Source organism: Phocoena phocoena, chromosome 20 (genome assembly GCF_963924675.1).
Source record: "Phocoena phocoena chromosome 20, mPhoPho1.1, whole genome shotgun sequence".
In the NCBI taxonomy this organism is placed as follows: domain Eukaryota; kingdom Metazoa; phylum Chordata; class Mammalia; order Artiodactyla; family Phocoenidae; genus Phocoena; species Phocoena phocoena.
Window position 1 is genome coordinate 46,324,582 of NC_089238.1, and position 14,016 is coordinate 46,338,597.

Below are 14,016 nucleotides of genomic sequence, written 5' to 3' on the forward strand. Positions count from 1 at the left end.
CAGTGGACCACCAGGGAACTCCCCTCTTCTGCTTCTTATAACCCTGGGGTTATGTAGAGAGGTGCTATTCAGTTGGACAAAATTTTTTTTCATTTTTATTTTATATTGGAATGTAGTTGATTTACAGTGCTGTGTTAGTTTCAGGTATAGAGCAAAGTGATTCAGTTATACATATACATGTATCTATTCTTTTTCAGATTCTTTTCCCATATTATCACGTAGTATTGAGTAGAGTTCCCTGTGCTATACAGTAGGTCCTTGTTGATTATCTGTTTTATATATAGTAGTGTGTATATGTTAATCCCAACCTCCTAAATTATCCCTCCCCGCCATGGACAAGTATTTTTTGATGCCTGCTATATGAAGGCCAATGCTAGATAGTGAATTAAATAACATGGTGTCTGTACACTTAGAGCTTAAATGAAGGAGATAAACATGTCTGTGTCTTTTTAGGTTTCGTGTAGGATATTAATAAATATGGGCCAGATTTGGCCTGTGGTCCAAATTAGCTCATAACCCCTGGAGGGTAGGACACGGTGAGAGATGAGGCTTCGGAGGGTGGCCTGGTTTGGGGATCTCTGGATGCTGTGTGAAGGAGCCTGACCTTGGCCCCAGGACTGAGAGAGCTGCATCTCCATCTCATAAGCTTTTTTTTTTTTCATTTTTTTTTTTTTTTTTAATTTTTATTTTTTATTTTTTCATAAGCTTTTGAACGCAGGAAGCTGATGAGTTTGTTAAGTCCGAAATGCCACATGGCTAAAGAGGCAATGGAGAATATAATCTAGAATCTAGGGTAGAAGGGCAGGCTCTTGATTTGGAGGGGGATGGGGCACCATAGAGAGGCAAAGGAGAAAAAGGGCTGAGGGCCAAACCTTCAGAATCTATTAGCAGCTGAAAGAAACAAGCAAGGAAGGGTCTGAGCCAAGAAAGCTGATTGTGATGGCTTGGAAGTCAAAGTAGTGGTCAGCAGGAACAAGCAGGAGATAATCAGAGAGGAAGAGGCTGGAGGTGGGATAGCCTTCCTCTGATGGTCCAAGAACCTTGGCCTGGAAAGAAAAAGTGGCTAGCTGCCTGGTGATAGCCTGGACTCAAATGTGGCTCCTGAGTTCACTCCTGTTCTGATGTAATTGAAACTAAAGGCTGGGCCTGCTGCAGGTGGGCTGGGGACTTGAAGAGAGTCGGATGGACCTTTTATCAAGAGTGTCCATGTGGCCAGTATGCATGTTTCCCCAGCCAGGTGCAACACTGGGAAATGCTCAAGTGGTGTGGAAGAGGGGCTGAAGGCAGGGCTGGCCTTCCTCAGTGAAGGCCTGGTCAGACCGCATCTGAAAGATCCTATTTGCATGTCTGCCCACCCCTGCCTCCATCCCATGGTGGACTGGAATGAAGATGGGGTGGGGATGGGAGAGCAGTTTTAATTGGAACTTTTGATCAGCTTACCCCAGGCTCAGTCGGCTTCGCTCAGTGTATTGGCTGGAGTTCTGTGAATCTCGTTAGAGATGGTTTGATATACCTTTTCAGGAGACTGGTATTGGCAGCGATTCCCAGTTCCTTGGTATAAATAGTTTAATCCAACTCATCCAGTCAAGATGGCACTGTAAATTTATACTCTAAACACATGGCAGTAATACATAAAAAGACAAAATGGGGCTTCCCTGGTGGCGCAGTGGTTGAGAATCTGCCTGCTAATGCAAGGGACATGGGTTCGAGCCCTGGTCTGGGAGGATCCCACATGCCGCGGAGCAACTAGGCCCGTGAGCCACAACTACTGAGGCTGCGCGTCTGGAGCCTGTGCTCCGCAACAAGAGAGGCCGTGATAGTGAGAGGCCCGCGCACTGCGATGAAGAGTGGCTCCCGCTTGCCCCAACGTCTAAAAAATAAATAAATAAATAAAAGAAAAAATGCTGAAAACATAGTCATGTACTCCCCCTCCCTGCCCACACAAAATGATAAAACATCCCTGTGATGAGAAATAGAGCAAGAACACACAGGGGAGAGCAGGGCAGAAGCTGCAGGCCTGCTGGTCTCTGAGACTGGATGCAAGAAGAAGTGGCTAGAAATCTGGGGTAACAGAGCTATGGAGTGCTCAACACAAAGCATGGAATTAGAGCTGGTCTACTGCTCGAACCTAGGGGCTGGGAAAACAGTTGCTCTCACCCATTTCCTGGGGCTATGGCTTATCATGAAGATGCTTACCTAGGGGGACAGAACATTAGAGCCTGGACCTAAGCTGAGCTGGTACTACAAGATATAATTCTAGACCAGGAGACCCAAAGGACCTGGGGAGGCAAAGGTGAAAACCCCCAGATAGGGGAGGGATGAGCTTATATATTCAGAAACATGTGAGGAAAACTAATATGAAGAAAGAACAAAAGCAAAGAAAAAGTTACCCCAGAAGAAATGAAAATAACAGAGTAATCAGAAAATATCTTTAATAGAAATAGGTTAAGGATCCTCAAAGAGATTAGGGAAACAGGAGATTCATTAAAGAAAAGAAAGGGAAGTTGTAAAAGAAACAAGAATATGTGAATATGAAAATTTTAAATTAAAAATTCTAGCAGCAAAAAATAGTGTAATTAGAATTTGAAACAATGGATAGCTGTAGCCTGGACATATAGAACTCACGAATTGGAAGCTAATGCTGAGGAATTAATCTAGAATGCAGCACAGACATGGAGGACATGTGACAGGCTTTAGCACAAGTCTAGTAGGAATTCCAGATATGAGTCAAGGAAATGGCAAAAAAATATTTGAAGTGATAATGGCTGAGAATTCCAGAATTGAAGAAACAGCACGAATACCAAACAAAATAAATAACTAGATATAGTGAAACTGCAGATAAGAATAAAGGGAAAATATGGGAATTCCCTGGTGGTCCAGTGGTTAGGACTCTGTGCTTCCACTAGAGGGGGCACGGGTTTGATCCCTGGTCAGGGAACTAAGATCCTATATGCCACGTGGCGCAGCCAAAATAAAAGAAAAGAATAAAGGGAAAATATTTAAAACTACCAGAGAAATAACAGAATTCAGAGAAACAACAATGAGACCGACAGACAACATTTCATCAACATTAGATGCCAGAGATGATAGAGGACTATCTTAGGGAAACTAGAATTCTATATCCAGTTATCATTCAAGAATGAGGTGAAATAAAGATATTTTTGGATATGCTAAGACAGTTTTATCTATAGATCCTGGCTAAAAGAACTACTAAAGGTATACTTCAGTAAGAAGAAATCTCGGGGGAAGGAGGAGGTTGCTAGCACCAGCATTGAGTGCAGAAATTGAAATAGTATGTTGGTAAATTTAACTATAGACAGTATATCTGGATGCTTAAGTCACTCAAAGTGACTTAAACTCTAGAAAATATTTAATTAGCTTATAATGAGAAGTGTGGAGGTAGGGAGTGCCAGGGTTGGGGCAGTGGTCTAATATTGACATGAAGAACCCTGGATCATTCCATTGTTCTGCTGTGCCATCTTAAGGGTATAAGATCTTTCTTCTCATGGTTGTGAGATGGCTGCTGCTGCTCTAGGTAACATATCATCACCCTATAGCTTCCCAAGCAGGAAGGCAGGGAGATGCTAAGAGAAAGGAAGCTTTCTAATGTGCCTCTTTTTTGGGAAGGAGAATCTGTCCAAGAAGCCCCCAGCAGACATCTCCTTACGTCTCATTGGCCCGAGCTGGTTCGTTCTTACACCAATTCCTGGTAAAAGGGAACAGGCTTACTGTGGTTGGCTTTGACCAGGCTTGCCTCATCTCCTGGGACTGGGTTCTTTGCTACCTGAGCAAAATCAGGATTCTGTTGGCAGGAAAGAAGGGGGAGTGGCTGCTGGTAGGCAACCAACAGTGTCTGCCACAGATAGCAAAACACACAAACAGAAATCCAGTGTCTAGTTTGTTTTTTAATTTTACAAAAGGAAAACTAAAATTGTTCACCACATTATCAAGGAAGAATAAGGTAAAGTAAGGAAGGGAATTTCATTGTTAAATCACATCAAGTTTCTGCCTTGTTAAACAGAATAGTACTGCTGAAAACGGTAGACCTCATTAGGACAATGTATATATGCTAACAATTTAAGATAACCACTAAAAGAAGAGGAATATAATTTCCAAGCCAGGAGGGAAAAAAGTGGTGGGAGTAGGGGTAGTGTGTCAGTCCAACAAGTCAGGAAAAGAAAAAAGAACTAAAGGAAAACTAGTGAAGAGAAAACAAAGGTAGTAACATGAGTCCAAATACCTAAGGGTAAAGGGTTATACTCATGTGTTAAAGAGAAAAAAAACTACCAGACTGGATAAAATGCAAATAAGAAGTGGTCTGGAGCCTGGAGAGACTGGTCAGTGGACACAGGGGCTTAACAGGAACCGCCCTGGCCTTCATCATACAGGTGGTTCTGTTCTTTTTTCTTTTTTTTTTTCTTTTTTTGCGGTACGCGGGCCTCTCACAGCCGTGGCCTGTCCCGCTGCGGAGCACAGGCTCCGGACGCGCAGGCTCAGCGGCCACGGCCCATGAGCCCAGCCGCTCTGCGGCATGCGGGACCCTCCCGGACCGGGGCACGAACCAGTGTCCCCCGCATCGGCAGGCGGACTCCCAACCACCGCGCCGCCAGGGAAGCCCGGTTCTGTTCTTTAAATAACTTTCTATTTATTCCTCGCCCCATCTCCCTGCCTCTTCTCAACAGTTTCTGTCTGGCTTTGCCTTGCTACTGAGACGGTCGGTATTGTTTTCTGGATCGCCCCCTGCCTACTGTAGATATGTATAACAAATTCCTGGACTCCTCCCCTGCGCCCAACACCAACAAATCACACTGGGACTCCTTTAAGGGGCAGGTGTGGTGCAGAGCTGGGACCCCACATCCCAGCTGTCCCCCTGCCCCACCCTCTCCCCGTGCCTTAGAGCCCAGCATTCCTCCCCTTAGAGCCTGTTTCTTAGGGTGCAACATCGATCCGCTTGCGATGAAGACTGATGGTTTATTTCGCTGGGACTTATTTGAAAGTTAGCCAGAATGATGATCATAGGCTGGAAGAAATGTTAGCTCTTGCTTTCTGGTTTCCTGGCTGCCAACTCAGGACAGCGTCAGACGTTCTGGAGCTGAGATTTCGGACTCGACATCAAGGCAAAGTGAGGTGTCCTGCAGGAAGACACTGCCAGAGGGGCTGTAACTGGGGAGCGAGGAGGCCTGAGTCAGTAGGATAACTGAGGGGTGTGTGCCGGAGGGTGGTGCCAGCATTTTGCAATGTGATGACTTCAGTCAGCCAAGCATGCAGAGGTGAAGCAACCAGTTCTCAGGCACATCAAGCATGTGCCTCTCTGGGCTTCAGTTGAGTGTGAGGGAGGGGCTGTCAGGTCTCTTCTTCCAGATAATGACTGACACCCCAGGGCGTCTTCTGGTGTCGGCTGTTGCCACACCAGCAAGCAGGGAGTTTGCTGGGTTACTAGGTTGGCAAGGTTCTGGGACACAGGGAACCCTTTGATGGTTGTGCCCCAGTTAGTGGGAAAAGCCTCTCTGGAAGGCAGTGGGAGCTTTTGGAAGGAGCACTGGCCTTGGAGCCATCAGACCTGGAATGATATTAAAGCTCTGTCACTTATCGCCTGGCTGACCTGTTTCAGCTGTCTTGGGACTTTTGTGAATACCAGATGAGAGGCTATGCCTGCAAATGCTTAGAAACTCATAAAACACCATGCAATGTGAGTACTAATCTGTGGTTTGATGCCTTTACATTGAGGCTCTGGGACACGTCCTTAGGCTTTGTGTCAGTGGGAGGAAAGAGGGTGCTTATCAGCGTCTTGGGCTGGGATTTTTTTCTTTCTCTCCACCCCCTCCAGATTCAAGCAGTCTCCCTCCCCCCATCCTCTGCTCTTTATTTTGACGTTTCTTTTCTCTGCCTGCCAAGAAGATTGTGTTCAGCTGCGCTGGTCTGAGGCTGTGCTGTATCCTGTGCCTCATTAGGTTAATTTGATGGGTTGTCTCCTGGGAACTGACCAGAGACTGGTTCTAAAACCATGCTAGCCTCCAAAACCCGGTTCCGTCCATTCTCCTTTGGGGCAAGCTTTGCTGCTCAATCCCATACGCATGCTTTTCCTTTCTTCCACCTGCAGGCTGGCCAGGGCCTCCTTCGGTTTCCCTTGTTTCCTTGTATTAGCATAGTTATTCAAGCATGCATCCCCTGATTGGTAGAAGGCTCTAGGGAAGACCATCCGTTCTCCAAGGCTGCCCCTGACCTTCTGGATTCTGCTCTCCAGTTCCTCTGTTCAGCCTCAGCATTTTGAGCTCGGCCAGCCATTCAGGGGGTATTTATCGTTAAGTGGTCTCACCAAATTTGCTAAATTTGTAACCACAAACCTCTCAGAAGACTCTAGTATTGCCTTGCCTCCCACTAAATTTACCTCCTTACTCTCCTTCTCTCTTAGAGGACTGTTTCACATCTGATCTCTGTAAATCTCCAACCCCAGCAATAAAGATGCATCCCTCCCTGTGCCTGTGCCCATTCTCTGCTTCACCTGCTAGGCAGGTCAACCCTTTCCATGCGGGCACTGGCTCCCCCCACCCTCTGCCCTGTTCTTGCTGCTTAGGAACTCTGCTGCTGTTTCTTTTTTATTTATCTATTTATTTATTTTGGCTGCGTTGGGTCTTTGTTGCTGTGCTTTCTCTAGTTGTGGCTTTCTATAGTTGCGGCGAGCGGGGGCTGCTGTTCCTTGCGATGCACAGGCTTCTCATTGTGGTGGCTTCTCGTTGCAGAGCACGGGCTCTAGGCTCGTGGGCTTCAGTAGTTGCGGCACATGGCCTCAGTAGTTGTGGCTTGCGGGCTCTAGATTCCATTGTATGGATATTTGACATTTTGTTTATTCATCAGTTGATGGAACTTTGAGTTCTTTCCACTTTGGAGCTGATATGAATAATGCTCCTATAATCGTTTGTGTACGTGTTTTTATGTGATATATATTTTCCTTTCTCTTGGGTATAGACCTAGGATTAGAATTGCTGAGTCATACGGTAACTCTTTGTTTAACCTTTTAACTGCCAGACTGTTTTCCAAAGTAGCTGCACCATTTCACATTCTCACCAGCAATGTATGAGAGTTACAGTTTCTCCATATCTTCACTAATAATTTTTATTACCTGTCTTTTTGATTATAGCCATCCTAGTGAGCAGGATGTGGTGTCTGATTGTGGTTTTGATATGTATTTCCCTGATAACTCATGGTGCTGAGCACCTTTTCACCTGCCTGTTGGCCACTTCTCATCCAGTCAGGTGTTCACCCCCTCCAAACCTCTGGATCAGCCATTGTGAAGGTTACTGCTGACAGCCTTCTCTTATCTATGCCAGGCCTTCCGTCAATAATTTCTTCTGGTCCTGTAGTTTTAAGAATGAACTGTGCTCTGATGACTCTCAGATGTATCCCTCCAGCTCTGACCTCATCCATGAGCTTCACACATCTGTGTCCTGCTGCCTATTGCCATTTCCACCTGGACATTTAAAGGGCATCTCAAATTTAACCTGTTGTAAACAGAACTCTTGTTTTTTTTTTTTCTTACCCAAACCCATTTCTTTCCTGACTTTTCTGTATGAAAGAATGGCACCCCACACACACACACCAGGTTGCTTGGGCCACCAGACCCTGTGCCCCGGGTTCAGTCTTCCTCTCCTACCTACCACCCTCCATCTCACCCATCAGTTAAACCCTTCAGAATACATGCAGCTGCTTCTCACCACCTCCACTGCCTGCGATATTGAAGTAGCTTCTCTGTGGTCCCCTGCTAGTGTTACACAGCAGCCAGAGTAGTCCCTTAGCAAAAAATGTTTTAACCTAAAAAAAAAACAATTAGAATTTATAATGAAATACATCACACATTCAGAATAGTATATATCATATAAATTCCTTAAAGACTGGGCTTCACTGGTGGCACAGTGGTTGAGAGTCCACCTGCCGATGCAGGGGACACGGGTTTGTGCCCCGGTCCGGGAAGATCCCACATGCCGCGGGGCGGCTGGGCCCGTGAGCCATGGCCACTGAGCCTGCGCGTCCGGAGCCTGTGCTCCGCAATGGGAGAGGCCACAACAGTGAGAGGCCTGCGTACCAAAAAAAAAAAAAAAATTCCTTAAAGAATAAAAATTTTAAATACTCTGTTTCTACTATCTGGATTAAGGAGTAATACATTCCCCAGTACTTCTGAAGCTCCTATAGACCCTTCTTGTCTCATCTACCTTCTTCCCATCCAGGGGAATTTCCTGGATTTTACAGTGTTTCCCTGATTTTATCTGTTGTTTTATCATCTATGTGTATAGAGGCCTTAAAACAGTTTCTTGATTAGCTTTGCATACTTGTGAACTTTTCATGAACTCATACTGTAAGTATTCACCCCTGACTTATTCTTTTTGTTCAACATATAGTTTTTTGGTCATATTCACTCCTGTTTATGTATGAAACTGGAGTTCATTCATTTTTACTGTATTACGTGAATGGACCACAATTTATCCATCCTATTCTGATGGACATTTGAGTTGTTTGCAGTTTTCAGCTATTACCCGGTGCTGCCTTCAGCATTCTCATATGTCTCTTGGTACACGTGTTCACGTGTATCTACTTGTAGAAATACTAGAGTTTACTACATACCCACCGGGATGCCTAAAATTAAAAAGATAGCAGATATCCAGGACATGGAACAAATGGCACTCTCCTATGTTACTGGTGGAAACATAAAATGCTACAGCCACTTTGGACAACTATTGGATAATTTCTGGTAAAGTTAAACATACTGGTGTATGTACCCTATGGCCCTGTAATTCCACTCCCAGGTATTTACCCCAGAGAAATGAGAGTATGTGTCCACAAGGTGAGTTGTACAGAAAGGTCAGGGCAGTTTTATTCATAACAACCAAAAACTAAAAACAACTCAACTGTCCAAACGTGGAAAAGAATAAACTACTGATACACACAGCATGGACGAATCTCCAAAACATCGTGCTGAGCAAAAGAAGCCAGCCAGGCAGGAGTGTTTATATGAAGTTCAAGAACAAGTAAACCTAATCTATGGTGACCGGACTCAGCAAAGTAGTATAGCAGTGAATGATGACCGGGAAGGAGCACAAGGGAACTTCCGGGGTTGTGGGGTGGTGGTGGAAATGCTCTGTATTTTATACTGGGTGCTTACACATGTGAGTAAACATGCATCACGCTCTACATTGAAAGACTTCTGCATCCTATTATATGTGAATTAAACCTCAATGAGAAAAACAGGTTGTCCCAAGTAGCAGCACGATTTTGGGGGAAAATGAAACAATGTATTCAACTAGTTGTCAGGGTTCAACTTAAGCTTTAAATCTGCTTAATAGGAGAAGCAGGCTGAACTCACCAGCTTTATAATTCATTGATTCTAAATATTCAACCTTTGGGTGAGAAACCATTCATTCCCACCCAAACTAGGAGGACTACATTTTCTGAGGATGTCTTCTCACATGGGACATCACAAAATAAATTAGCTCAGGACAAATGGGGGAACTTTCTAATCTCTCATTGTGTCCCCAGTGTTCCATCTTTTTCTGTGAGAAAGATGTTTTTAAATTTTTCTTTAAAAAGAAATACTGCTGGGATATACTTACGTCCATATTTTTAAAGTAATGCCAAATTAGCCTCCCAAGCATTGTACCAATTTATTTTCTCACCAATGGTGAGTGAGTGTTCTTGATACTCTGCATCCTCTCTAAACTCTTAGTACTGTTAGTTTTAAAAAATTTGCTCCAAGGGTCCATTTTAAAATATAAATCAGGTCATGACACATCCCTCCCCAAAACCCTCCCATCAGATTAATAATAAATCCTAATCCCTTCAAAGGCCTCTGTGTCCGGGCCCCTTGTGCCTACCTCTCCGACACCCTCCCCAGTTTTGCTGGCCTTCTTGCCATGCTTTTTTTTTTTTTTTTAATTAATTAATTAATTTTGGCTGTGTTGGGTCTTCATTGCTGCGTGCGGGCTTTCTCTAGTTGCAGCGAGCGGGAGCTACTCTTTGTTGCGGCGTGCAGGCTTCTCATTGCAGTGGCTTCTCTTGTTGCGGAGCATGGGCTCTAAGCGTGCAGGCTTCAGTAGTTGTGGCTCGCGGGCTCTAGAACACAGGCTCAGTAGTTGCGGCGCACGGGCTTAGTTGCTTCGCAGCATGTGTGATCTTCCCGGACCAGGGCTCGAACCCGTGTCCCCTGCACGGGCAGGCGGATTCTTAACCACTGCGCCACCAGGGAAGCCCCTCTTGCCATGTTTTGTTTTTTTTTTTTTTTTTTTTTTTGCTGTGCGCGGGCCTCTCACTGTTGTGGCCTCTCCCATTGCGGAGCGCAGGCTCAGCGGCCATGGCTCACGGGCCCAGCCGCTCCGCGGCATGTGGGATCTTCCCGGCATGGGGCACGAACCCGTGTCCCCTGCATCGGCAGGCGGACCCTCAACCACTGCGCCACCAGGGAAGCCCTCTTGCCGTGTTTTTCACAGGTCAGTCTGTTTCCTCCTTGTGTACTCTGTTCCCTCTCACAGCACCCTGTAACTTCCCTGTCATGGCACTTTGTAATCCCCTGTGCCTTGCCTTTGTATTTGCCGCTAGACCAGAAGCTCCATTAGGACAGGACGCGTGTTTACTGTCCCACACTAGCACCCCCAGCCCTGCGCCGGCCCATTAAGTATCTGTCGAATGAATAAATAAGCCAGCACCAGCCAGGTGGCCCTGGAAGACTGGCCTGCTTCCCTCTGTGGGCACCAGAGGTGGGAGCTGATGCCCAAATGTGTGCCCTTCCCCCGACTCTTTTACATTGGGGTTTGCATGGGCTTAAAGTGAAAGATCAGAGCAGCTGTGAAAAGGAGAAATGAGAATTAGGCATTGGCAACTGGAGGGCACGGGGAGTACCCCAGAGCAAATGACGTGCATAAAAGCTCTTAACCAGGTGACTTCTGGGATTCGGGGTGCATGTCTGGGGCCTCTGACGGTTCTTGCTGCGTTCTGCCCTGTGCCCTCAGCACACGTTCCCAGAAGCAGCCCAGCCTTGGGATTTCCAGAGCAAAGGCTTTTGCCGGTGACCCTTGTTTGGGAAGACCTTCTCTGCTCTTCCCAAACACAGTGACGAAACTGGGGCTTTTCCTCCCCTGACAAGGCAGCCGGTTACGTCAGATGCCCCCTTTGTTGAGACTGCAAGGAGTTACAGTCTTCCCCAACGTGAGAGATGTTTCCTTCAGAGCCTCCTGTGCCGGTTTCTGCCCAAGTCCGCCTTTGGGGGCCACAGTGGGCCACGCACCAGAAACCAGGTCTCCCCAGCCAGGCTCCTTGCAGCATCCCTTGCTCAGCCTGGAAAGTCACCACCTCCTGGGCCGCTTGCCTCATGGCTGGCTCTCCTCAGGTCACAGGATGCTGGGAGCAAGACCCTGCAAAACGGAGTTCTTTTCCTTAGATGTTGGTCATGGATATGAGCAAAGAGAGGCCTAGAAGAGACAGTGACCTGGCTTCTATTTACAGACAGCGCCACCAAAGGCTGTGCATGGAGTCCGGCATGCCAAAGGGTGCAGTAGAACCTTTGGAAGGAGCACGCTGGACCAGTGCCACCGGGTCTGTGGGTTAGAGCTGGGAGCCCCGGTGAGGCCTGTGGACGAAGCTTCACTCTTGACCCTGGGAAGCCGGCTTCTGTGTCTCTTTGCCTCTTACCCTGGAGCCTCTGGGTAGTTGAAGGAACCCATGGGCTTCTTTCTACGCCCTGGCCAGTCACAGGCTTTGGAACTGGATAGACCTGGACTCAAATCTCAGCTACACTCAGGAGGTTTTGACTAGGCAAGTTCCTTCACGTCTGTGAGCATTGTTTCCCCACCCAGAATAATGTCTCCTTATTGGAACGTGTTAGTTCTGTTCCCTGATGGCTTTGTGGTTTGGCTTGGCCCCAGAAATTGGAGCTGCCATAAACGGAGGGGGCGGCAGAGGTTCTTGAACATAGAGCCTGAGATGCCTACTGTGCAGCTGGTGGCAGCAGCCAGAGTTGCTGGAGGAGCTGGCTGGAGCTGGAGCTTTCCGAGCGCAGCTGTGAGGCCCAGGGGCCGGGTCAGAGCCAGGGCTGGCTGGAATTGGAGAGGAGCTGGTGGGGACACGCAGGCCTCTAGGATTAAGTGCTCCCCGTGACATGGAGCCAGGGCCCGGGGGCTCCACTCTCAGCTTTGTCCCTGACTCTCACCCTGGCTCCCTAGCACGTGGCATGGATTCAGGCTCCTTTCCTTAGGGTGGATCCCCACAGCACCCTGCTGCCTCTTCTCCCTGCTCTTGCCCAGGGCAGCACAGGGGCTCAGGCTGTCAGTAGCCCATGGCATTTATTTGGTAACCTGCAGAGGAAGGCAACTGTCCAGAGGGCTGAGTGGTGGTGGTGCTGAGCGTCCTGACACGGTCAGGTTCTCTCCCTGACACCAGAGCTGGAAGGATTGTTAATGAATCACGCAGCTAACCCAAGAATGCTTCATCTGTAGCCCACACTACAGAGGGGAGAGGGCAAATCCCAGGGCTCAGGTCAACCGCCCCCCTCACTTTGGGGGGGCTTCTCTACCTCTTCTCAGGGGTAGAGAACACCTGGGCAGGGGCTCATATCTGCAGTCCCCTACCATCTTTTCTCGGGCCATTTTCTCTTAAGTTTCCTGAAATTAACCTCATATCACTGGAATAGGAACTTCCTAAACCTGGCTTTTCCAGTGACTTGCCCTGTGGCTCTAGGGAAATCACTTTCTGTCCTTGTTTACCTTCTGGCTAATGAGTGAGGGTGGCTGGCTAATCTGGTCTTTAGAGGCCCGAGTTAAGGAGAGCAGAGTGATTCTGTCTGCAGTTAGAGGGAAGAGCCCTTTCTCTTGTCCACCCTTCAGTTAAGTGGGCATCTCCTCTACTGCCAGCTCTGTCCCCTCTGGGACTTGGGGGCAGGGCTGGGGGAGAGCACGTGTGCATGTGCGATCTGTCTGCACATTATTTTTCCTTTCTGCAATTTCAGAGTCATGCTGCGGCAGCCTGGCGCCTGACGAGTGAGGGGAACCTGCCAGGGGATTACTGCTAGCTCAAGGCAGGACAGAGGCCTCAGGGGAGCGGAGATGGGCAGAGCAGCCTCCAAGCCTGGGCCAGCAGCACCAAGACGGAGGCCTGGGCCCTGGCCTGGAGCTCGGCTCACACTTGCTCAGCTGACCCTGATGGCGTTCGAAGCAACACCCTGCTGAGAAGCGGCTGTTCCCAGGCCCCAGAGGACCTCAGAGCAGGAGCTGGAGTTTGACCACCCCTACACAACTGCAGTTGGGGCTGCGACCGTCGGGGCAAGGGGCTGGCGCCTCGGATGGGAAGTAGAAGGGCAGAACCTAACGCCAGGAGGATCTTGGTCTCTGAAGAGTTTTCTGGAACCCACGGAGCTTCGTGGGTTTCTTCTCTCTGGATTGGGGCTTGGTTCCCTCTCCTCCCCTGGCAGAGGCGTTGGGCCCTGAGGGCCAACTGAGAGAGGGAAGACTCTTAAATGAAATTCAGGCTGCCTGAAGCCCACGTGCTCTCTGCTATGGTTGGGGTTCAAGGGCTTCCCTGCTGCAGGGGACGAGGGGCCACCTCGGCATCTGCTCATGAGCCACAAGGACCCCGAATGCTCCAGACTGGATCGTTTCAAGCCGCCAAAGAGGGGGACTCCCACAGCTGGCAGCCAGCAACCCCAAGGGACTAGAGGGCTGGGATGGACTGACCTCCCCCTTGCCAAGGCTCTGGGAGAAGCAGAGCCTCTGTGGCCCAGCTAGTGACGGAGAGACCCAATGAAGCCATAAGCAGGGCCAGGCGGCTCAGGGACAGGGGAGCCACTGTTGCCGACGTGCTTTCTCCTGACCCTGAGGGAGGGCGTGGTGTGGGACCTGCCCCTGTCCCCTCTCTGGCACTTGCCCATATGCCCTTTGCGCGTGGTGCCAGAACAAGCAGGCTACGCTGTGGCTGGCCCATCAGCGGGCTGGGAAAGGAGTGGCCACGGTGACACCTGCCTGACTGCCGGGCTGAGGCCCC